Source organism: Ixodes scapularis, unplaced genomic scaffold (genome assembly GCF_016920785.2).
Source record: "Ixodes scapularis isolate PalLabHiFi unplaced genomic scaffold, ASM1692078v2 PGA_scaffold0__279_contigs__length_252992795, whole genome shotgun sequence".
In the NCBI taxonomy this organism is placed as follows: Eukaryota; Metazoa; Arthropoda; class Arachnida; order Ixodida; family Ixodidae; genus Ixodes; species Ixodes scapularis.
The window spans coordinates 70,753,525-70,778,754 of NW_024609835.1; the positions used below are offsets into that span (position 1 = coordinate 70,753,525).

Consider the following 25,230-nt stretch of genomic DNA (forward strand, 5'->3'; position numbering starts at 1 on the left):
TGGGGAAGCACGCTGCTGGATGCAGTCGATGGTCGCTCCCACTGTCCCGTAATCGCCGTAATGGATACGGCGTCGGCGCTTGGGGGTGAATGCTTGCGGTAGTTCAGCACGTATGGACGATTACGAACGAACACGTGCAAACTACGCTTTCGCTGCGGCGAAAAGCCGTGAAAGCGCTGGGCCTCGCTCGTAGCGTCAAACGGCCGCCATTGTAAAAAAACACCCCTAGACGTGTGATCGCAGAACGAAGTACACGTTCAAAGATGTTCATTTTACACGAGACCTCGGGTGCAAATGAAATACACCGAGCCTCGCGTGTAAAACGAACACCATTTGGGGAGTCCGCCCTGGGACAACGGTTTACACGTCCAGGGGTGTACTTTTTCGCTGTGTGTGTACTGGTCGGTCCAGTCTTCGACGTCTTCGTATTGCTCGCCGTGGAACAAAGCAGCCCTCCGCGGTGCGACGGGCAGGTAAACGATGGCGGCGGCGGTCGGGGTCTACGACGACTGGGGGTCCATCTTTGGCCTTGTTGGCTTCCTGGTCTTGGTTGGCAGAAGTCCATACTCCGGGTCCTGGCCTTGGTTGCGACGACTCGATCAAGACTCGGTCTGGTCTTCGTTGGGTCCTCGAGGGCTCGAGGTCGGACTTGCACTGTGAGCCCTCGGAGGGGGGCGCTGCACGGACATGCGCTACCCCGCACCTCCACCAAGAGTTTCATGAATGACGAGGTGACAAATAACGAATAACTGAAAAAACCGAAATGTTTAATGGGGCGAACATGTGCCCAAAACAAAAAAAAAGGAAACGGAAGATAACAGAAGATTGTCGCGTCGAAGTCGGCGTAACAGCAGGATTGAACGCTGGGCCGAGACTGTTTCCGGCTCGCCACGCTGAGCGCCTTTTGTACCCACGTCTTTCTCTGGGACATGCGGCCTAGAACGTTCGGCGCGTAGAACATTTGGAACTGGATCGGACGAGAAGGTTCTCGAACTTACGAGAACGCCGGGATGGGGTAAAGCAAGTCCGCGAATGTTTTGTAGAATTCGGTGATGGTCCCGTCAGGTTCCGGAAATTTATTGCCAGATATCTTCTTGATGGCTCTTTGCACGTCTGATTCTTTGATGGGAGCATTTTTCAGGTCCCTGGTCTGCTCGGAGATGGTGGCGAGCTTGTGCAGTAGTGTCTGCTGCGCCGTGGCATCCCATTCCTGAAAGCCGAAAATGTGCGTGTAGTGCGGTTCGAGGGCCGCAGCCACTTCCTATTGCCCGTCTGCGGCGCGACAGCGGTTTACTAAATGTTAAATTATTTCTTAAGAGGAAGTTCTATCGCGTTTTGTTCTGAACTTGCTTTTTTATTTGCTGACTCCAACTTTATACACTTCTTTGTGCCTATGGCGCTCGTGCCAGACATTACCACAAATTATTTTATTCATGTATGAAGTTTCGGCATGCTCCCTCCAACAGCGAATTAGTTGTTTTACTAACGAAGTCAGACGGCCGATGTCGCTTATTTGTTTTGCCATGGGGTTCGAAAGGCGCATTACGGTAAGACCCCAGAAGACTCGCACATGCGCAGTTCGTACCGGACGGCCCATCGTACCGTATCGAATTTGCAAACACGGTTCCCTACAACTCTGTAGTAGAGTTTTAGGCATCCGTTTTTACACAAACGATACGATACAATCGGCCCTCCGGTATCAACTGCGCATGCGCTTTATCACTGCCGCCTTATTGTAGTCCAGTGTCTAAACCATAAGTTCTGATCGTGTGGTCAAAGCGGTTGGCATCGGAAGCATCTGGTCTAGTTTACAGGCACAAAACTAAAAGCGTCAGAGATAAGACGTGCAAAAGGAAGGGAAAAGCAAAATAAGCGACGTTTCGGGCGCACGTCCTTCGTCAGACTATGAGAAAACCAAGGGAAGCCCAGGAAAAGGATATGAGTTTTGCCGCCACATGACTCCAAAAGATTAAACAAAGAAAAAGGGCACAGCAGCAAACGACAACCCGATGGAGAGAAAAGGTATTCGTTGGAGTCGGTCTTCACTATATTCGCCATCTACGTGTCACACGTGGCGTGCAATGGAACATACAACCGAATGCAACGCGACGACCCGGTATAAATATATCCCGGTTCTCCATAACATATCCATTGAATCCTGAGTAGAGCAGAAGTTGAGAATATCAAACCCAGGCTTGTGAGGTACTCATTACAAGTAATCAAATTATTTGTAATCTATTACTTTTTTAATTAATTTTGTATTCATTTGAATACTTCTAATGCACCACGCCAATGTTGGTGCGACATCGGCAAAGAACGGCTTCAGTATCAGACAATACTGGAAGCTCTACCCGATTCAATGTTGGTCCAGTCATTGGCGCCAAAATTCAGTCATTGTTCCAGTCAATGTCGGCCCTATCAATGGTGCCGATTTTGGGCAGCTGCTAAACCATGGTTCAAGCCAATGGTGGTCCCACATTGGTTAAGACCGGTGTAATGATGGATAATACTGGAAGCATTACCCGATCCAAAGCTGGCCGTCATTGGTGCTGATGTTGGGCCATTGTTTTAGCCATTGTTGTGCCGTCGCTCAACCATTTTTCAGGCCAATATTGGGCTATTTCTCAACCATTGTTTCAGTTATTTCGTGCTAATGATGGGCTATTATCTATCCACCCTTTCAACCAACGCTGGCTCCAATAGTGAGCCATTATCCAACCACAATTTCAGCCAACATTTGGCCACTGTTGGCTGTTTTCTACAACCATTAGTACTTTACTACAAACATTGGCTATTCCAGTAATCCACTCTCTATCGTACTATTAGAAATGTTTCCTATGACCTGCATATTAGAATAATGGCATTGTACTATGAACCTCCGCTAATCTAATATTTAGTAATTTTCCAGACCCGTGTATAGAAAATCTACAAGAGACAAAAACAAATCCCTTGTGCGTTTTACCATGCACATCTAGCATGTAAATTACGAACTCAGAACAAATTAATAGTTTTGTCAAGCTTTTATTTGAGCTTTATTTGTTTGTTTAGGCACTATTCGAATTATTATTTTGCTTCAGAAGGAATCTCGTGCTATGGGGAATAAATGGTGAAGGATAAACTCCGGAAAACCAAAGTAAAAAACTCACCCATTTATATTTTGATAGCTGACACTTGCTTTAGTGTTTTACAGGAAACTTGGTTAGCAGGATGTAGAAGCACAACAAAAATAACCTGAAAACTTTGTAATTTCTCGTATAAAGTAAAGCAGAGCAATAACGAAACAATTTGAGTCGTGGCATTGAGCAACGGTGTGGATGAAAAAATGCACCTCAAAAATCGACGCCTGCACGGAGCTCACATTTTCATCTAAGGTGTATTGTAGAGGGGGATGCATTTTTGTGAACGTTCTCAGCGTAAAACGTTATAACATCTTCGCTGAGGGAAATGACGAGACACTTAGCAGATAACGTTCAGTCCTGTTTGGTGCTCCCGATAAGATACGGCAACCCCTTTCCGTTTTAAATGTCAGGAAGGAAAAATGGTAAGAAGAGAGACCTAGCATCCCTCTCTAATGGCCATTTTCAACGTTAAAGATGGCGCCATCTCTTGTCGGGAGCACCAAACACAACCGAAAGTTATCTGATCAGCGTCTCTTCATTGACCTCAATGAAGATGTTATTATAACTTTTTTACAGGAACGAATGAACGGTGAGGAATTTCACAAGAATTCGTTTACTTGTACAATACACCTTCAATAAATGTGAGCTACGAGCAGACTGATTTTTGCGGTGGATTTTCCATCGACACCGTGGCTCAATGCCACCTTATTTTACTCGACCGAACATCTTCCTCAAAAGCCGTTCACACACGTGCAACCGAGTAGGACCAAGAGGGACAATGCCTGTTTTTAAGCCTTTTGCAACAGCTAGGGGCATGCTTCCTAGCAGCGCATCTGGTCCTACGCCGTCGCAAGATGCTTAAAAACCGGTATCGTTGCAGCCGGTCGTACTGGGTTGCAAGTGTGTGAACGGGCCTTTAAGGTGAGGACACGGGCGGAGGGAGTTCCTGGGGTGGCCCATCGCCCATCGCCACGATATATCGCCGCTTTCTGACGCCCACCCCGGTCCCCGATCCCGGTAACTATCTTCCGATGATGGCCTGCGATTAATAGTGCAAAACTATCGATAGTACTATCGATAGTATCGATAGTCGCCAGAAATCTGACTATCTATAGTAAAAAAACTATGAATAGTACTATCGATAGTCGACTATCTAAAAACTATCGATAGTCGACTATCGAAAAACTGTCGATAGTACTATCGATAGTCGACTATCGAAAAAACTATCGATAGTCGACTATCGAAAAACTATCTATAGTCGACTATCGAAAAACTATTGAGAGTACTATCGATAGTCGATTATCAAAAAACTGTTGATAGTACTATCGATAGTCGATTATCAAAAACTGTCGATAGTACTATCGATAGTCGACTATCAAAAAACTATCGATGGTACTATCGATATTCGGCTATCTATAGTACAATCGATAGTCGACTATCGAAAAACTATCGCTAGTACTATTGATAGTCGACTATCGAAAAACTATCGATAGTACTATTGATAGTCGACTATCGAAAAAATATCGATAGTACTATCGATAGTTGACTATCGAAAAAATATCGATAGTAGTACCGATAGTCGACTATCGAAAAACTATCGATGGTACTATCGATATTCGACTATCTATAGTGCAATCGATAGTCGACTATCGAAAAACTATCGATAGTACTATTGATAGTCGACTATCGAAAAACTATCGATGGTACTATCGATATTCGACAATCTATAGTACAATCGATAGTCGACTATCGAAAAACTATCGATAGTACTATTGATAGTCGACTATCGAAAAACTATCGATAGTACTATCGATAGTCGACTATCGAAAAACTATTGAGAGTACTATCGATAGTCGATTATCAAAAAACTGTCGATAGTACTATCGATAGTCGATTATCAAAAAACTGTCGATAGTACTATCGATAGTTGACTATCGAAAAACTATCGATGGTACTATCGATATTCGACTATCTATAGTACAATCGATAGTACTGTTGATAGTCGACTATCGAAAAACTATCGATAGTACTATCGATAGTTGACTATCGAAAAAATATCGATAGTAGTATCGATAGTCGACTATCCAAAAACTATCGATAGTACTATCGATAGTCGACTATCGAAAAACTATTGAGAGTACTATCGATAGTTGACTATCGAAAAACTATCGATGGTACTATCGATATTCGACTATCTATAGTACAATCGATAGTCGACTATCGAAAAACTATCGATAGTACTATCGATAGTCGACTATCGAAAAACTATCGATAGTACTATCGATAGTCGACTATCGAAAAACTATTGAGAGTACTATCGATAGTCGATTATCAAAAAACTGTCGATAGTACTATCGATAGTCGACTATCGACAAACTATCGATGGTCGACTATCGAAAAACTATCGATAGTACTATCGATAGTCGACTATCGAAAACTATCGATAGTACTATCAATAGTCGACTATCGAAAAACTATCGAGAGTACTATCGATAGTCGACTATCGAAAAACTATCGAGAGTACTATCGATAGTCGACTATCAAAAAACTCGACAGTAATATTGATAGTCGACTATCGAAAAACTATCGGTAGTACTATCGATAGTCGAATTTTCCTACTAAAACATTATATGAATCTATATAAGAACTGTTATGGAAATATAAAAAAACTGATAGGGACATATGAAACTGATATGAAATGCCCAAAAACTGACATGCGTCATATGAGAACTGATATGCGACATACGCGAACTGATATGAAATACCCAAAAACTGATATGCGGCATATGAGAACTGATATGCAACATATGGCAACTGATATGCAGGATAGAACTTCACATAGGATTTAAATGATAACTTATATGACTTTCATATCAAAATTTGCAATGTGTTCAATAACCATATCAAAATATAAATTCATATAATTTTTTTTTTAGAATACGACGTGCCGCGCGGGCAAGCAAAACACGTGGCTTCAAACCGCAGTGGAGCGGCTTGATTTATTGGCTTTCAAATCATTACGGCATGAGCGTTTACTTTTAACTAAGAGATTCATAGCCTGAGCCGTTCAAAATACTCTCAGAGGTATGACATTGCTGAAAATAAATCAAAATGTTGGGAATATTATTTGTTGCTTAGGTGGTCACCGAGAAAATCCGATCCTTCAAAACGACCTGTATAAAACGCGGAAACGCAGAGCTAAGAAACAGTTATCCGGTGTGCTGTTGTATTCATGTTTGTTGTGTCGTGTATGTGGATTGCTCAGTGCAATGTTCACCTGATGCTAGTGGTGTGCGTAATGTACCTACATGGTGGCGTGAGCAAAAAAAAAATTTCGTAGCACATGAGCTGGGCGGTACTTAGCGCCACCTAGCCTAGCTGAAACTGATATGAAATAATAAGTTCTGATATGAAAAAGTTGTCGAATAAACATACCAGAAATAAATTCATATCGTTATTTTTCAGTAGGGATCGGAAAATTATCGTTAATCGACTATCGGAAAACTATCGATAGTTCACAATCGTAAACCTATCGATAGTACTGTCGACAGTTTACTATCGATACTTTTCCGACACTAGTAGTTTACGTCGCTCTCTCTTCTCTTTTTCTCGCTTTATTTTTTTCAAATGGGACACCAACTAGCCCAAGCACTTACGACCCCAACTTTGGTTCAGCTTTCAGTAATGACGAAGACGGGAGTTTGGGCGAAGAGAGGAGGAAGGGAGGCGAGTGGCGGTGGGGCAACTGTGTTCGCTCTTGTGATGCAAAACTATCGATATTACTATTGATTGTCTCCATAGCCGCCAAAAACCTGACTATCGATAGTAACATCGATAGTCGACTATCGAAAAACTATCGATAGTCGACAATCGTAAACCTATCGATAGTACTGTCAAAAGTTTACTATTCATAGTTTTGCGACACTAGGAGTTTGCGTCGCTCTCTCTTCTCTTTTTCTCGCTTTACTTTTTTTCAAATGGGACACCAACTAGCCCAAGCACTTACCATCCCAATTGTGGTTCAGCTTTCAGTGATGACGAAGACGGGAGTTTGGGAGAAGAGAGGAGGAAGGGGAGGCGAGCGGCGGTACGGCAACTGTGCTCGCTCTAGTGGTGCAAAACTATCGATAGTAGTATCGATAGTCTCCATAGCCGCCAAAAATCTTACTATCGATAGTAAAAAAAACTATCCATAGTAAAAAAAACTATCGATAGTACTATCGATAGTCGACTATCGAAAAACTATCGATAGTGCTATCGATAGTCTACTATCGAAAAACTATCGATAGTCGACTATCATAAAACTACTGATAGTTGACTATCGAAAAACTACTGATAGTGGACTATCAAAAAACTATCGATAGTCGACTATCGAAAAACTATCGATAAATTTTGCGACACTATCGATAGTTTTTCCAAAACTATCGATATTATCGATAGTTTATATTTCGATACTTTTGCATCACTACCTGCGATGCTTTGTCGTCCTTGTTTTTTTTCGCAGAGATGGCTGCTGCAAAGATATCCCATGGTTGAACGTTAGCAAAGCACGGCGCTTCTGACTAGTGAAAATCCATTACATCAAACTCCAATTACGAAGATCACGAAATTGACGGTTGTGCCAGTCGTGCTGTAGAATGTTAGTCAATCTCACTCGGAGCAGCGGCTCTCAATTTTAGGTGTTGCGTGGACCTCTTTCAGACCAGCGGAAGCGACGGGGTCCCCAAGCACCAGGCGGGTGGCGGAAGGGAAGGGGGGGGGGGGGGGGGGGGGGGACACTGGAAACGCGACGACCGGAAAGAAAAATGAGGATGGGTGTAAGTAAACAGCGGCACTTCAGCAGATTTGTTTTTCTCAAGGAACTATAAGTGAGTTATGGCTGCACTGGACTTGACTCGAAACGCCCGAAACTACTATCAGCCAGAAAAAAGAAATGGATGCCTTAGTTTTGTGGAGCCTCCGAAACGCCTTCGTGGACCCCAAAGGTTCCGCAGACCCAACATTTGAGAACAACTAATCCAAAATAAAGTTTTGTTTTTTATGTTTTAGCGTTCGAAAACTTTAAAGAACTGGCCCCGCCCGCCTTCAGGAAGTTTGACGTGGCCAAATGCATATGCTTTAGGCATTGCAGATGATGGGAAGGAAAGGATGGACGCTTTTAATGATGGCGTCTTCGCAGCAAGAAGGATGCGTACAGCCGCACATCAAGTAAATTAAAGTTCCGGCCAGTGTGGCAGGAACCGCAGAAGAATAGTTAAGGCAAATCATGGTAAGCTGAATAAAAGTTTCATGGGAAGTTCTTTATAGTTGAAGTCCATTCAACTGTGTGTTTATACTGAGCAAGGACAGTTAGGACACACGCACCACAGCATTTGGTCACTTCTGCTAAGCCGAACATCTAATAAGCCGAACCAGTTTTCAATGTCCCTTCGTGAGCGTATTAAAGATATTGAGTCTACTGTATGTTGCGAGGCAAACGCTACGGGTCGCCAAATCCAACCATGAGTGAGTTCGAAACCAAATTGTGTACTGTTCAGACGTGCTCATCGACGGTGAAATACACCACATGGCTTATAATTGGTTTGTGGTTGAGCCTGGCTGCCTGTAGCATTGCTACTAAGCCCATCGTTAAGCAAGACAAAAGGCCACGGCACCCCCCCCCCCCCCCCTCTTCGCGTCCTCAGAAGTGAGTATACCGTCCAGATGTTTGTTTTCTTATGCCGTTTGCAAAGCAAGTAAGAGGAAAACAGGATGCATGTTGTCTCCCTCTAACATATTGTCCCAGTTTTGATGCATGCTGCACAAATGCTTTTAGTTTTCTACAATATTTTTTTTTTCGACTCAGGTGAGGTTATATATTTCTCTACTTTCATATAGCAAATTCACCACCTATGGGCACCTCTGTAGTGCAAGGATTTCACGGTGTTTTTATCGGCCTTTTGAATAGACCACACAAAACCGTTCCTGTATACATTCCGAAGGAATTTAGCTCACGGGTGTTACCTAGTGCCAGAAGCTTTCAGTAAAATTGTGGAAAGATTGTTATCGGCCTTTTGAATAGACCACAGAAAACCTTTCCTCTATAAATTCCGAAGGAATTCAGCCCACGGGTGTTATATGGTGCCACAAGCTTTCAGTAAAATTGTGGAAAGATTAGCTAACCTTAGTAAATCAGGAAAAAAGTCAAAAACTGTTTGTCCGCTCATTTCCTCGGTGTTTATCAAGATATCGGTTAGCACAAAACACAAACATTATTCGACAATATTGACACAGTATAGGTGTTCAGGTGGTCATTAATTATTGGTCATCTTATAGTGTTGTCTAGCACTGGCAGAACTGTCAAATAGAGCGATTCATTGTTGGGCAATATGCCTAATAATTCCAATGTTTGCAAACCGCATACGTGTAGTTGGCAAAAATCTGTAACATGCGCGCACTGCATTCCCAGGCAGCACACCAATGTCGGTCCAACATTGGCCTAACATTGGCAAAGACCGACCGCAATATTGGACAATATTGGAAGCGCTACCCTTTCCAACGTTGGCCCAGTGATTGGTGCCAATGTTGGGCCACTGTTCAGCCATCGTTCCAGCCAATGTCGGCCCAATCATTGGCGCCAATATTGGGCCATTGCTAAACCATGGTTCCAGCCAAGGTGCTCCCACATTGGCGAAAACCGGCGTAATATTGGACAACACTGGAAGCGCGACCCGATCCAATGTTGGCCGTTATGCTGATTTTTGGCCATCGTTGCACTCGCCCAGCTCTTTGCAAGTGCATTCACCAAGTTGTTTGCAAAAAGGAAGGTAGACAGACACAAGGGATTGTTTTAAAATCTTCAAAAAGTTTATTACACACAGCTTATTCTGTAGACAGGCACAAAATCAGCAATTTGTAATATGTGAAGAGGTACTATTCAACTGTGATACAACTAAGATTGCAAAGTAAACACAAACCGGGGTAATTCTTGTGGAGTGTCCAGTCTCCCGGCAGCTGGAAGAATTTTTTCCCCCAAATTCTACCGCTATTCGCCCTTCATTGGCGGGGCAATCAGTTCATCGAACGACATTTCATAGACAAATCGTTTCATCAACACGCGATGTTTCATAAAAAAAACTCAAAATACGTCTTTTTCCCTCTTTTTTTTTTTTTTTTTGCAGTGAACCGCTTCAGACTTGGCATGAAGCGGCGTGAAAGGGTGGGCTGGTTCGGTGAGCACGCGCCTCAGGAATACACTTGCGTTGAAATGCCCCTACAGCGTGCAATTCTTGTAACGCATGTCAAAGAAACGTTGCGCCTCAGGAATACACGCACGACAAAATGCCCCTACAGCGCGCAATTCGCGTAACGCGTGTCGATGAAACAAAAATGTCGACGAAAAGGTGGCCACGAAACGTGTTTTCGCGAAACGCACGGAGAATAAAAAAGTCAGCATTCTACCTGCAGTTGTGACATTATTTCAGACAAATAATGGCAGGCGACTGTCGGTAAGATTGCGGGAAACTGATTCTCCCGGCTGCCAGGAGGTAGGCCCTGCCCAATTCTAGAGGTTATCCGGAAGATTACCCATACAAGAGCGGACAATGATCACCAAGTAGGTTGCAGCGCACTTACTTTGAAAATACCGGACTTGAAAGATGTAATCCGACATATATGTAAACACGGGCACTGCAGAAAAACCACTCAAACACAAAAACCAGAAGGAAGTGATCCGTGAAGATTCAACACGATGTAGCACACGCTGCCATTTGCCGAACCGAACACTAAACGATTCACAAGAATGTATTGGGCTTCTATGAAGAAATCGACACGGGTGGGACTTTTCGAACGAGATACCATTTACCACAGAAGCGAAATCCACAGCGGGCCCGCACCCCGCAGGCCGCATCACACGCAAAACTAGGTCCGGTCTTCGCGACGCAGGCATTCCGAGTTCTTCAACGGCTAATGCGTCATCCGTCAAACCACGTGATCACGCTTCTGCCGTTACCCGCGCACAGAGAGCGAACTCAAGCGATAAAACGTGTACGGTTCATTGGTCCGGCGAGTACGGACCGTCTACCGCGCCTTCAGCTTAGGGAGAGAGAAAAAAAGAGAAGGAGGACAAAGCAAGCAGGCCAGAACGGGGGTGGGGTGCGCTTACAAAAGGCTAATCTTCAGGGGCATCTCAACAATGAACGCAGCGAGAGAATTTGTCACTTCTACCCAAGGTTGATAGTGCAGTAGATGTTATGCGTGACCTTGGGCTTTAGGCAGGTTCCGTGCTCTGCCATATCACCAGCTTCGAGACCGTAGTCAAGTGACCCTAACCGGAGACACGATTGGCCTTAAACACGCATAGCGTCTACCCTGCTGTCAATACCGATTTAACAGGACAGCTCTTTGAAGGTCAGCTTTTGAACTTCTAAAGAAGCTCTCCAGCCCAAAAGTGGTTCTAAACGGGGCAAGTTTGAAGACAGTATATTTTATGTCGTATAACGTAAATATAATAATATATAAATATATAATATAATGTAATGAAGAACTAAGCGCGACTATTTTTTGCGCTCGATGTACACAAACATATCTTTAAGTATATAAATATATTTTTATCAATAAATTTAAAACTGTTTGTACGCTGTTAGGTTCGCGTTTTTAAACTTCAAATTGTTTTACGAAAGAGTTACACATAAAAGACAGCCCGAGCAGCACATCGTCCGAATTGCAGCACACGATGAATCGCCCACGCTCGCCGACAGAAGGTTGCGATGCTGCGCGAACGGTTTCTGAAAGATGCTGGGTAGGGTACTCCGAGCGCAACGGCTTCGCGACCGTTCGAAGGGCAAATGATTCGCGACAACAAAGTAGCGTCTCGCAGCATCAGTAAGCTAACGGGGCTCGAGAGTCCCACGCTCACATTTCCGCAGAGCGAGCGCGGCCGGCCAGATCGAGGCGCAGTGTGCTCTCGCGTCGCGATAGCTACGTCGTTGCTCTGCCTACCCTGATGACATGTGCACTGGCAGTCGAAGCAACCCTCTCGAGACTTCACTCGAGTTTAATATATGACTTTATATCGCGATATACTCTCGTAAAACTGAGAGTCACTTCGGTTGCGGCGTAAGCGGCGGCTTTATGTTTGTTGACACCTGCGTCGACAATCACTAAATATGCACAGAATCATTAAATATAAAAAATAGAGCACGCAGAAAGAAATACAAACATGACAGGGGCACGGACAAAGAGAAGACGTTAACGCTACGTGTATATAAAAATATATTGGAAAAGACAAAAATACTTAAATCTAAAAAAACGGAGTTAAGTTGTCAACGCCGAGGTAAGGCAATGCGAATGGAGAGCAGCCGGCAAAAAAACTGCAATAGTCCTATAGGCAGCTAAGGACGTATTTGTGATCGCGGTTATAAAGCGCCGGCGACGTACGCCCGATGAAGTTGGCTAAATAAAATTCTCGCCCGAGCGAGCTCATCAATGACTCTTTTCCAATTTCCTATTTCTGCAGTGCAAAAAAGAGGTTCGCGGGTCTATAGCCTAGGCGACGTAAATATCGATAAGCCATTGGTTATGGCAGTACCAATATTGACCAGCCTATACCAAGACATCACCAATATTAGAAAACTCTTGGCTTTGACAGTTTAATATTAACCAGCTTAAGCCAACGTATATTCAATATCGGAAAACACATGGGCTCTGAAAGTCCAATATTGTACAGGTTATGCCGGCGTATATCCAATATAGGAAAGCTGTTGGCTTTGACAGTCCAATATTGGACAGCTAATGCTGGCATGTATCCAATATTGGAAAGCCATTGGCTCTGACAGTCCAATATTGTACAGTTTATGCCAGCATATATCCAATATCGGAAACCTATCGGCTTTGACAGTCCAATATTGGATAACTTATGCCGGCATATATCCAATATTGGAAAACAATTGACTTTGACAGTCCAATATTGGACAGGTTATGCCAGTATATATCCAATATTGGAAAGCCATTGGCTTTGGCAGTCCAATATTGGATAACTTATGCCAGCATATATCCAATATTGGAAAACCATTGGCTTTGACAGTCCAATATTGGACAGGTTATGCCAGCATTTATCCAATATTGGCAAGCCATTGGCTTTCACAGTCCAATATTGGACAGCTTATTCCAGTGCATCACCAATATTGGAAAAACATTGGCTATGATAGTCCATTATTGGCCCAGGTAATTCCAATATTGGTAAACACATGGCTCAGTTGGGCCATTGTTGGGCCGTTCTTTGTCCCATCAATTCCAATGTTGGCCCAATATCGTGTGCTGCCTGGGTTGCTTGGGAAGCCGTTGGAAATTACAGTTCAATATTGAACAGTCTACACTAACATATTTTTCACCATTGACGTTTCCATGTATTTTTTACTGGGAGGGTGGTGTTTTTTTTTTTTTTTTTTCGCTAAGCTTGGAATTGGTGCAATGAACACAAGGTCGGACTATATTTTGTTGGGGACTGAAGCCCCCAAAACCCCCTTTCCCTGGATACGCCCCTGGCAGCCACTCGTTACGACAGGCTAATTTTGACCAACCAATGCCAGGATAGTTTCAATAGTGAAAAGCGCATCTTTCACACTCCGAGTTTGACGATCATAAGCCTGCATACATCCAATTTTCAAAAGCCATTGGCTTTGACAGTCCGATATTGACCAGCCCAAGTATGCATACTTCCAATATTGAAAAGCCATTGGCTTTTTCAATCCAATATTGGACCAGCTTAAGCCAGCTTACAACCAAGATAGGAAAGCCATTGGCTCCAGTAGTCTACTATTGGACAGCTTATGCCGGTGTATATCCAATATCGAAAAGCCATTTAGCTCTAACAGGCCAATAATGGACGGCTTATGCCGTCATATATCTAATAATTGGAAAGCCATTGGCTTCGACGGTCCAATAGTGGACAGCTTATGCCGGCATATATCCGATACTGGAAAGCAATTGACTATGACAGTCGAATATTGATCAGCCTATGCCAGCGTATCGCCAATTTCGAATAAGCATTGGCGTTGACAGATCATTATTGAACGGCTAATGTATACCTATGTCCAATACTGGAAAGCTATTGGCTCCGACAGTTGAAGATTGGACAGCTCATGCCGACGTATATCCAATATTGATGACAGTACAATGTTGACCAGCATAGGCCAGCACATCACTCATATTGGAAAACTCTTGGCTTTGTCAGCTCAATATTAACCAGCTCAGGCCAGTGTATATCCAATATTGGAAAGCCATTGACTCTGACAATCCTACATTGTACAGTTCATGCAGGCGTATATGTAATATTGGACATCCATTGTCTCCAACAGTCAGATATTGGATAGCATATGACGGCGTATATCCGATATTGGATATACGCCGGCATAAGCAATCAAATTACTCTTGCGATTACTTCCTACTACATATTTATTAGACACTAATCACAATAGTAATTTGATTACTTTTTGAAGAAAATTACTTGCAACCATTACTATTCTTCCCTTTCTTTTCTAAATGGCACCCTTTGTTTCTACGGATGTCCTATTAGGAAATCGTCACACCAAGTCTCCGAGACGAGTATGTGTCACCAAAGTGGCGAATTAAGAAGCTAGGTGGCTTATAAATTTGTGCTTTTAATCCAATAATTGAGAGTGCAAAATACCAGTCTTCAACCGGCAGAAAATATGTCGTTTTGAAAATCTGAAATAATCGAAAAAGTAGTGGATACTTTTTTATGTAACGGCATATATCACTTATGTTCTCGAGAAATTAAGTAACCTGAATACTTTTTAATCTAGAGAAATTGTTACTCTAATCAATTACTTTTTCGAGTAACGTGTACAAGACTGATCAAACCCGAGCTTAACTAGAGTAAGGCTTTCCCACTGTTTGCAGGCTCAAACATTTGCCACCTAGCATATTTGAACGATTCCTTAATACTTGCAAGCAAATCTGAGATATCCTGCATTATTGAACACGAACGTTTTATCTTGGTTTCGCATTAAATATATCGTTTCTGAGCAAGGCTAAGAGGTGTCGATAAAATCTTGCCAATCAAATTCGAAAAAAGTGGGGCATAAAATATATGTCACTTATCTTTCTAACACAAAAGAGAAAAATAAAACGTTCACTTAAACCAAGTCTGGCAAGCGATGTCCACAACCCCATTAATTTTTTGCACTAATACTGGTCATCGGAAGACGTCTTCTCCACAACTGGTCTTCCAAAAACATAAAGGGCGTCGTCGACGTGTGTCCTCCTGTACCAGGGTTTCTGTGGCGAACTCGAAGTGTTCGCTATGTTCGAGCGAGCAGCAGAGACGAGCGTACGCGAAGTTCTACAGCGAACAACAAGAAGAAGTTTATTCACTCGAAACAGCGGCTTATATCGCCACAGCTGATAGCGCCGACGCGGGGTTGTAACTGCTGACTCAACCCACGTGCCGAGCCCGAGCTGACGAGAAGCGTCTTATCACACATCTCCCCCTTTTTTTTTTTTTTCTCTCGACGTTTCCAGGCGCAAACTGTTGGGTCACGACGCTTGGAACCGTGCCGGAGGAACCACACATCTTCCACTTCGCGTGTGAGTGTGACTCGTGTCGTTGCACTGTGGTGCTACAGTCCTCTGATCACTGGATGTTTCCGCCGACTCCGGGGCAACTTGCACTGTTTCTGAACGGTTTTCGGAAGTCGTCGCGGGCAGTGGGATTAGATGCGTCCGGTTTCTTCGCACAGAACTCTCATCGGTTTCGACCCAATACGACCTTGGCTCCGCAGGGCGCCCCTGAACGATGCCTTTTCTTTGGAGGTCTATGATCCACACCTCTGTTCCATCGGACAACTCCGATAAGTCCCGAACTCCATGGCGTCGGTCGTAGTCTTTCTTCTGGCGTCAACGCTGCGTCTTTTCAAAAGCCGCCAGCTTCCGTAAGTCTGGCGTCCGGGGCTGAAGGCTTTCGCTCGATGTCGGAAGGGCCGTGCGCAGTCTCCGGCCAATGAGCAGCTCCGCAGGACTGAATCCATTCTTCAGTGGACTGGTTCTGTAGGAGAGAAGCGTTTTATAAGCGTCTCCCGTCTTTTTCAAGGACCCTTTTATTATCTTGACAGCCGATTCTGCCATCCCGTTGCTCTGATGATAATGGGGGCTAGACGTGACATGGCGAAAGTTGTACTCCCTGGCGAACCTTGAGAATTCTGCACCGAGGGCTCTCGAAAATTGTGGGCCGTTGTCGGACACTACCACTTCCGGTATCCCGTGCCTGGCGAAAATGGACTTGCAGTGGTTTATCACCGCAGATGACGATAGGCTACTCAGCGGGGCGAGCTCCGGGTAGCGTGAAAAATAGTCGGTCATGACCACCCACCATTTTCCCCCGAGAAAGAATAGGTCAATCGCGATTCGCTGCCATGGCCTATCTGGGAACTCTGTCTGTTGAAGAGGCATCTTTCGGTTAGTGCTCTGCTTAAGGCAACTATGACAGTTCTTGACGAGACGCTCAATGTCAGCGTCGATACTCGGCCACCACACTGAACTCTTGGCCCGACCCCGACACTTTTCAATCCCGAAGTGTCCTTCGTGCACTATTTCGAGAACAGGTTGCCGCAGTGTCGACGGGATCACTATTCTAGATCCGCACATCAACACGTCGTTATTTACTGCTATATTTTTCCTCTCCTCCCAGTAGGATTTAAGGCTCAACCCAACATCCCGTCGGCTTGGCCAGCCTTTTGCGCACAGCTTGACTAGGGCTTGACATACCGGGTCTCGTTTTTGTTCCTCGGCGATCTGTTGCAAGCTGGGGGCTGTCACCGGGATTGATGACGCCACCCAATGGAGGTAGCCCTGGACGTCGTCCTCCAGTTCAGTGGACTCCGCTTTTTGAAGCGGTGACCGGGAAAGAGTGTCGGCCACCGTCAAGTCCCGGCCTGGAACATACACAATGTCATACGTGTAGCGCATCAGGCGCATGCGCATTCGTTGCAATCTTGGTGTTAGCTCGTCGATCCCTTTAGATCCAAACAAAGACACCAAAGGCTTGTGATCTGTCTCCAGGCAGAATTGCGTGCCTAGCAGGTAGTCCCGAAACGTTTCACTCGCCCAGACCAAGGCCAGGCCTTCTTTTTCAATTTGAGCGAAGCGCCTCTCTGTGTCTGTGAGTGTTCTTGACGCATACGAAATCACTTTGAACTGACCTTTGTCTTGTTTTTGGCGGAGGACGGCCCCGAGACCGTACGATGAGGCATCGGCCGATACCACTGTCTCGCGGTTGGGGTCGTAGATTCCTAGAACAGGATCTGACGAAAGAAGCGTCTTCCAGTTCTGGAAGGCTTCTTCTTGCGCAGGGCCCCACACATATTCCTGTCGTGAACTTATCATAGAAGACAGAGGTTGAAGAACTTCGGCCATGCGGGGCACGAAGCGGGCTAGGTAAGTAGCCATGCCCATCATGCGTCGTAGTTCCGTCTTCGAAGTCGGGTGACGCATCTCTGTCACGGCGGCGAGCTTCTGTTTATCGGGACGTACCTCGTTGCATCCGATCTTGTGACCCAAGAACGAAATCTCGGTGACATTGAACTCGCACTTCTCGCGGTTCAGAGTGATTCCAGCTGTCTGGACGCGTTTTAGCACAGCCCGAAGCCGTTCGTCATGCTGCGCTTGTGTGGCTCCCCAGATAAGCACGTCGTCCATGTGGCAGACGACCCCTTCCATTCCAGACAGGACTTGCCCCATGCGCCTTTGGAAATGCTCCGGGGCCGACGAGACGCTAAAGGGCAATCTGTTAAAATAAAATCGTCCAAACGGTGTGATAAACGTAGTGTACTCTTTGCTCTTCTCGCTCAAAGGTATCTGCCAGAAACCAGAGTTAGCATCCAGTTTGGAGAATGTACTGGCTCCGCGCAGCATGCCGATGGTGTATTCCACAGCTGGGATGGGATGCCACTCTCGCCGTACGTATCTGTTGAGTTCCGTGAAGTCTACACAAATTCTCACGGCCCCTGAAGTTTTTGGGACGACTACCATCGGTGCGCACCATGTTGTCGGCTCGGTGACAGGCGAGATAACGCCTAGTGCTTGCATCCGTTCCAGTTCTTGCCTGGTCTTCTGGAACAAGGGCAGAGGGACTCTCCGAGGGGACGTCAAAGCGAAAGGTTTCGCTTCCGACTTCAGCTTGAGGTCATACTCTTCTTCGAATGTTCCAAGCCCCTGGAACACTTGTGCAAACTCTGACAGGGGGTTCAGGGTTTTGACGCTGTCGACTTGTGCAAGTACGGATAGTTTTTCTATTGCTGGTTTTCCTAGTAGAGGGGTTCGGAGGCCCCGAAGAACGTACACTTCTTCACGGCTGGTGCTCCCTGCAAATGTCATGCTCAGAGTTGCCATTCCAGATATAGCGAGAGGTTTCCCATCTGGTCCTTGAAGTCGGCGCCTTGCGGGCTGAAGTTTGGTTTTAGGACAGACCCGAACAAAGAGCTCTTCCGGGATGACCGTTTCGTCTGCCCCTGTGTCGATTTTGAAAATCACGTTGGAGGACTCGAGGAGAACTGGAATTTCCCACTTTGAGACAACTGAGTGAGATGCAACTCCAAGGAAGCCTGCTTCTTCGTCGACGTTATCAACGTTTCTGACATTTCTTGATGATCGACACACGGCCTCGAAGTGTCCTTTCTTTCCGCACTTTCTGCAGAACGCTTCTTTCGCCGGACAGGATGCTCGATTGTGTAGCTCTTTTCCGCACCAGCCGCACTGCCTGGAGGAGTCGCCTCCGCTTGGATTCGAAGGGGCTTTCTTTTTGAAGTTTGCCGCCCTCCTCTTCCCCTGTACCAGGCTGACTTGCTCGTCCCGTAGACCGTGGAGCTCCTCCTGCTGCTGATTGACGGTCTCGTGCTGTCGTGCCACCAGGAGGGCTTTCTGCAGGTTAAGGTCCGGATCGAGCTGCAGGGCCCTGGAAACCTTGTGGTCTTGGAGGCCGACAACAAGGCGATCTCGGATTAAATCTTCACGCAGGTCTCCGTAGTTGCAAGTAGTAGAGAGTGTATGCAACGCGGTAACAAAATCCTTGACGGACTCGCCCTCTTGTTGCGTTCTGGTGTTAAACTTTGCCCTCTCGTAAATTATGTTCCGTCGGGGAATGAAGTAGGCCTCGTACTGGCTTAGCGCGACTTCAAACTTCTTTTGTTCCGCCGGCTCAAGCTTGAAGGTGTTAAAGATCTCCTCTGCTTGCGGGCCCATTAGGTAGACCAAAGCGTCGACTTGACCTGCTTCGGGCTTTGCATCCAGTCCAGATGCCGTGCGGAACCGAAGAAATCGTTTTTTCCACGAGGGCCAGTCGTTAGGAGTTGCAAAGCTGAATGGTTCGGGCGGCGTAATTTGGAATGAAGCCATCTTACTTGAGGTAGATTTTGGTGGCGTACTTGTAGTCCTTCCTGTAGCCTCGCAGGACGGCTGGCTCTGTCGATTGGAAATGCGATGACCTTGGGTCAGGGTTTTCTACGTCCGGTATCCGTGGTGGCTCAGCCTGGGCGCCACTTCTGACACCATGTTCGCTATGTTCGAGCGAGCAACAGAGACGAGCGTACGCGAAGTTCTACAGCGAACAACAAGAAGAAGTTTATTCACTCGAAACAGCGGCTTATATCGCCACAGCTGATAGCGCCGACGCGGGGTTGTAACTGCTGACTCAACCCACGTGCCGAGCCCGAGCTGACGAGAAGCGTCTTATCACACACGAAGATGTGTATTTCAATATGTAATAGAAGACTGAGTAATCTGTATTACTGGCCAACTTCGCCGAAGTTTCTTTTGACGAGCACGTTATGACCTTATCACCCTAAGCAGCCTGAATCACTCGTCTCTGCATCTCATAGTAGGGGTCTCCAAGGTCATGAATACAAAGGCTATGAAGCACGTCTAAACGCTCGTTCACACACTTGCGATTTCTTAAAACCGGTGCCTTGGAACCTTTTAGTATCGCTTACAACGAGAGGACATACTAGCGGCGTCTATTGGGTAGTAGTGTAAACTTGGCGGTCCGGGCTATTTTCTATTTCTCTTGCGCAATATCCTTTCTTTCCTGGTTCGAAAATTTTTTGTCAACATTATAAACGATGGTAAAAAAAAGCCGAGACTGCAGGTACGACACACACACTCAAAAGTCTCAACGATTTCTTCGGCTTTAATAAGTGGTGTCTTTGAGGTGTCTACAAGTTTCCGGTAGGTAAAGTTGTTTTGTTCGTTTTTGGGTCGGGAAGACAGGGTTCAGAGATAAGAAAGGACGAAGATGTCTTGGAGGCTGTCATTGTCCAGTTAACTGGTTGGATCGTACATTTGGGGATAGAGGTGTTTGGTTTGTTTCTTCCCCCTTTTCGTTGTTTTTTTCTACTTAACCAGGTTCTGAAAAATAAAATGTAAGCTGTGTTTGAAACTTTAAGTGTGTGTGTCGTACCTGCAGTCTCGAGGTATCAAATCATGTTTAATATACGCCAGCTCGTTTGCGCTCTAACATTTATTTTATAAAGGAGCCTTTCTTATAGGTATAACGCACATTTGACCTCGGATGTTCAACAAAACCCTCGCTCTCGTGAAATGCGGTTCCAGGGTCACCGCATAGATGGCGCCAGAGTGCCGGTGTGTTCTCTCGCCCTAAGAAAGTTTAAAGGGTTTCAACAGATCTCGTCTTTCTCGGTCGTACTCGGCTGCAAGAGTGTAAACGGGCCTTAAAAGTTGGGGACTCAGAGGGGAGAGCAAAGGCGCTAGTAAAAGAAGCGTCTCGATTTTCATAAAATCTTCGGGCAAGCCACTACGGAACACTGCCGAAGAAAAAGAACGGATACAAAGAATTCATCTTCGTTGACCACGTGACCTGAATGATATGCCCTTATTTCCCCCTACACTCTGTTCGACAGGGTTCGCCTCCTACAGAGGGTACCTTAAAGACCGTTCGGAAGCAAAACTTACCGGGAAACACCAGCGCTTCTGCCACTCTAATATGCGCAGGATCTACTCGACTCAAGCACTAAAACACATTTTTTTGGAAACTAGAAGCATGCTTAGAAAGATTGATGCAATTCAGGTACATGGCTATCCTATGTACGTTCGCAAGTAACCTTGGATCACTGGCCCTTAACGAATTAGTGCACATCGTTCCGCTTTGAATAATGGCCCTCTGAAAGAAAGTTCTGTGGACTGGCGACAGAAGGTGGAACTTTACGGACGCTGACCCTGCGCTCTGGCCGAAATAGGGTAAGACTCTCTGATTTCCTCCGAAAGTGGCTATGTTATCCCTTACCCAATGTAAAGGGCCTGCTCGAGATGCGCCTTATTTCCAGCCCTGGGCATCTTGCATGCAGCCGTATAAAAACGTCACGGCTCCCAGTCTGTACCTGAGCGTCATAGATACTCATAGAAGACGAGTCAAAACGGAATGCGCCACCATGGATACACATTATAACCGCTAAGTCAGAAGCATTGTTGTTCCTTGCCGGGCTCCAGACCTTCAGGAACAGACAGTCCTCGGTCTGTTAATGACTGCCTGCAGACAGAATCATTATCGAGACGCGCAGGTAATATGAGTATTAATAGGACAATCTTTTTATGATTATAATTTTGTTTAAAGTCAATTTCGGAAGATGTTGCAGTTTAGTCTAAATAACCAATGTGGCTCAAAGTTTCAATTAGATTAAATTCAACTTGGTTCGGTGAGCACACATCTCTGATAGGAGCAATGTACCAAATTGTTTCTAACTGGCTCGTGAATAAACCTGGTGGCTTGTATTTTTGGAAGAACTTCATTGCTGGATAAGTTGACGAATAGGGATCTTTTTACCTGTGGTATACGAAGGGTCTAGTCTTGTCCTACCGGCGTCCGTGCTCACATCGATTGCCATCCCCATCTGTCTTCCTAAAAAAAGAAAAAAATGTTTGCGCCGTCGACAGGATTCGAACCTGTGCGGGTTCGAATCCCAATGCATTTCCAGTCCACCGCCTTAACCACTCGGCCACGACTGCGGGACAACTAGGGGGCTTTGAGATGTGGTAGTAATTCAAGAGCTGGGGCTGTCATGGATGAAACGTTGCATGCAGCCGCTCAACGTCTATACAGGAGAGGGCGCTGCGGTCAAATGCGTATATAATCGCGTTAAACTTTGCGTGCATTGGCTCAACATCAGCACTACCTAGGAACAAAATCAGTATCATCAGCACCACCAGACCTCCGCCCCAATCAACATCATTCACCACGTGGAGATGCGGTCATTTTTCCCCCTTCTAGACACCGTAGTGTTCATGTCATAGTCTTTGTGCAGGTTGGGGGGGGGGGGGGGGTCGGGGGAGGCGTCGTGAGAAGAAGAGGACGGCTGAGAGAGGCCAGAGCGGGGGCCAGCCGGGGTCAAGCGCGAAAAATCAAGAACGTGAGGAATGGGGAGAACTCCAGGGACTGAGAGCAGGAGCGGGCCTTCGAGCGGCGGCCGTGGTATTTCCCCGTCACTCCGCTGCTTTAGGACCAGTGGCCAGCGGCCACCGAGGACAGGCAGGCCGTCTCCTGGACATGAGAACAAAAGAGACACCCGGCAACGGGGGAAAAGATGAAAACAAGATACGTTTACTTCCAAACTTCCCGTCGTGTGATTTATTGGGGAGCGAACGATGCGCCGCCAAATGGGGCGGCATTAACCTATTGAGCGACCCACAAAGTTCATTCGCATTTTTCAATGACTCGGAATCTCAGCGTGAAAAGTGATGGCCTCATTTGGCGGCTTTTATATGGTGCGCGCTGAAAGCGTGTAAATTTATCTTTACTCGTCCATCAGTGACCTGGCACTATATAACTCAAATGTCACCGACGCACACAATAATTGTATTTTGCAGTTGAGAGAAGAGATTTCTGCTCTGTTTATGCAATATTCCTCCTATTAGAGGGCAACGTTGCTGCTGTAGTGCTGTTTGTAAATGATAACAGGTGGCCGTTACTTTTTTTTAGAGCGCAGCTCTTAGGCGCCCTTTTCTGTGTTTCGCGGCGTCGGCGTGACGGCGCTAAATTTAGCGAGAAAATTGGCGTCGCGTGACCTCTACACCAATTCAATTCCCGCTAAATTCAGAGGGGAAACGAACTGGTCTTGAGGTCACGTGACGTCAATTTTTTTGCTAAATCTAGCGGAGAAACTGAATTTGTTCATAGGTGACTTGATACAGTCATTTTTCCCGCTGAATTTTACAGGGAAACTGAATTGAAGGAGGAGGGGAAAGGAGGAGGGAAAAAGGAGAGGGTACGGAGGAGAAGGAGGGGCATACCCTCCCCTCCTACTCCTCAAGAGCTGCACTCTAATTTTACATTACAGAGATTTGTAAACGTCTTTCATTTTTTAGAGCGCAGCTCTTAGGCGCCCGTTTCCGGGTTGAGCGGCGTCGGGGTCGGCGTAACCGCGCGTTGCAATAAGGGACGTTTCTCCGCTAAAGTTAGCGGGGAAATTTCGCCACTAAATTTAGCGGAAATATTTCTCTGCTATTTTTAGGGGAAACATTTTCCCGCAAAGTTTGGAAGATTTCTTTGCTAAATTTAGCGGGGAAATCAACGTGACGTGACCTGAACGCCAATTCAGTTTCCCCGCTAAATCTAGCGGAGAAAATGACGCCACGACTTCATGTCGCGTCACTCATGAACAAATTCAGCGGCAGGAGGAGAGGAGGAGGGGAAGATGAGGAGGAGGAGAGGAGCAACGGAGGAGGGAGTGAGGAGGAGGAGAGGAGTTACGGAGGAGGAGGAGGGGCATACCCTCCCCTTTGCACCCTCCTCTCCTCCTCCTCAAGAGCCGCACTCTAGTTTCGCAGTACAGAGATTTGTAAACGTCTTTCATTTTTTAACTTCAGAACATAAAACAGACAATGAAATAATTTTAAACAAGCATACTGGCAAAATGTTTTTGCTTTGCGCTCATAATCCTCTTTGGGGTAGTAGAAGCTGAGATACACGTGGCTCGATGATAGAGCGTTTTCTTTCCTCGACAGCTATATGCTTGCTGAACAAAGCAGAGTCTACGTATCTCAGTGCCTCAACTCATTCTTTTACATCTATTGATCTGTCTCTTTGCGCTCCAACATTATTTCCTGTGTTTTCCTGTTCTGTCGATCCTAACCCCTATGGGAGCTATCACTTTCCTATCATTCTGAACCGACTAAATTTACCTGTTACAGTGCCTACACGAACTCCCCGTTGGAAGTTTGAGGAAGCAAACTGGTCTGTCTTCAGCCAGGCAACCCAGCTCGTTTGTACATCGCTTAACAAACTGTCTATCGATGAAGTCACCAATTTGCTTAGCGCCCATATCCTCAATGCTGCAATTTTATCTATCCCTATGACTTCATCTCGCTTACCCCGCCGCCCTAAATCATGGTGGAATGCCGACTGTGAAAAATCAAGGAAAAAGCAGAACAGAGCATGGGGCATATTTAGACGTTACCCAACAGTGACTAATATCATCAGTTTCAAGCGGATGAAGGCTCATGCGAGATACATCCGCCGCGTCTCAGAGCGTCAAAGTTTCCAAGGTTATGCTTCCTCTATTAACAGCACCACCACCACCAAGGAAGTATGGGATAGAATCCATAAAGTCAATGGGCATTACCGGGCTTACTCAGTACCGCCTCTTTCCGAAAACGGACTGTGCCCTGAGTGCCTAGAAGAACAGGCAGATCTCCTTGGGAAACACTTGGAACGTGTTTCTAGCTCTCAGAATTGTTCATCTGCTTTTCTGAAACACAAGAGACAAGCATAACTCCAATCCGTGCGGACATCCGGCGGAGCTCGAGAAGCATACAACTTACCTCTCACACTGAATGAACTGGAACGGGTACTTCATGAAATTAAACCTACGTCTGCTGGACCAGATGGAATTCGCTACCATGTGCTTACTCACATTCACCCTTCCACACTCGACATAATTTTGTATTTGTTTAATCGTATTTGGCAGGAGAGTATATTTCCATCGTCTTGGAAAGTGGCAACCGTCTAAAGCCTGGAAAGGATGCATCGTGTGCATCCAGTTACCGTCCAATAGCGCTAACAAGCTCTCTTAGCAAAACTCTGGAGAGAATGCTTAACAAGCAAATTATG

The 25,230-nt window shown here is 45.6% G+C and overlaps 1 pseudogene; it reads right to left on the reverse strand.

Moving 5' to 3' along the window:
* Nucleotides 1–994: 994 nt before the first annotated feature.
* On the reverse strand, nucleotides 995–22,825 carry LOC120842006 (annotated as a pseudogene).
* Between the last annotated feature and the right edge of the window lie 2,405 nt (nucleotides 22,826–25,230).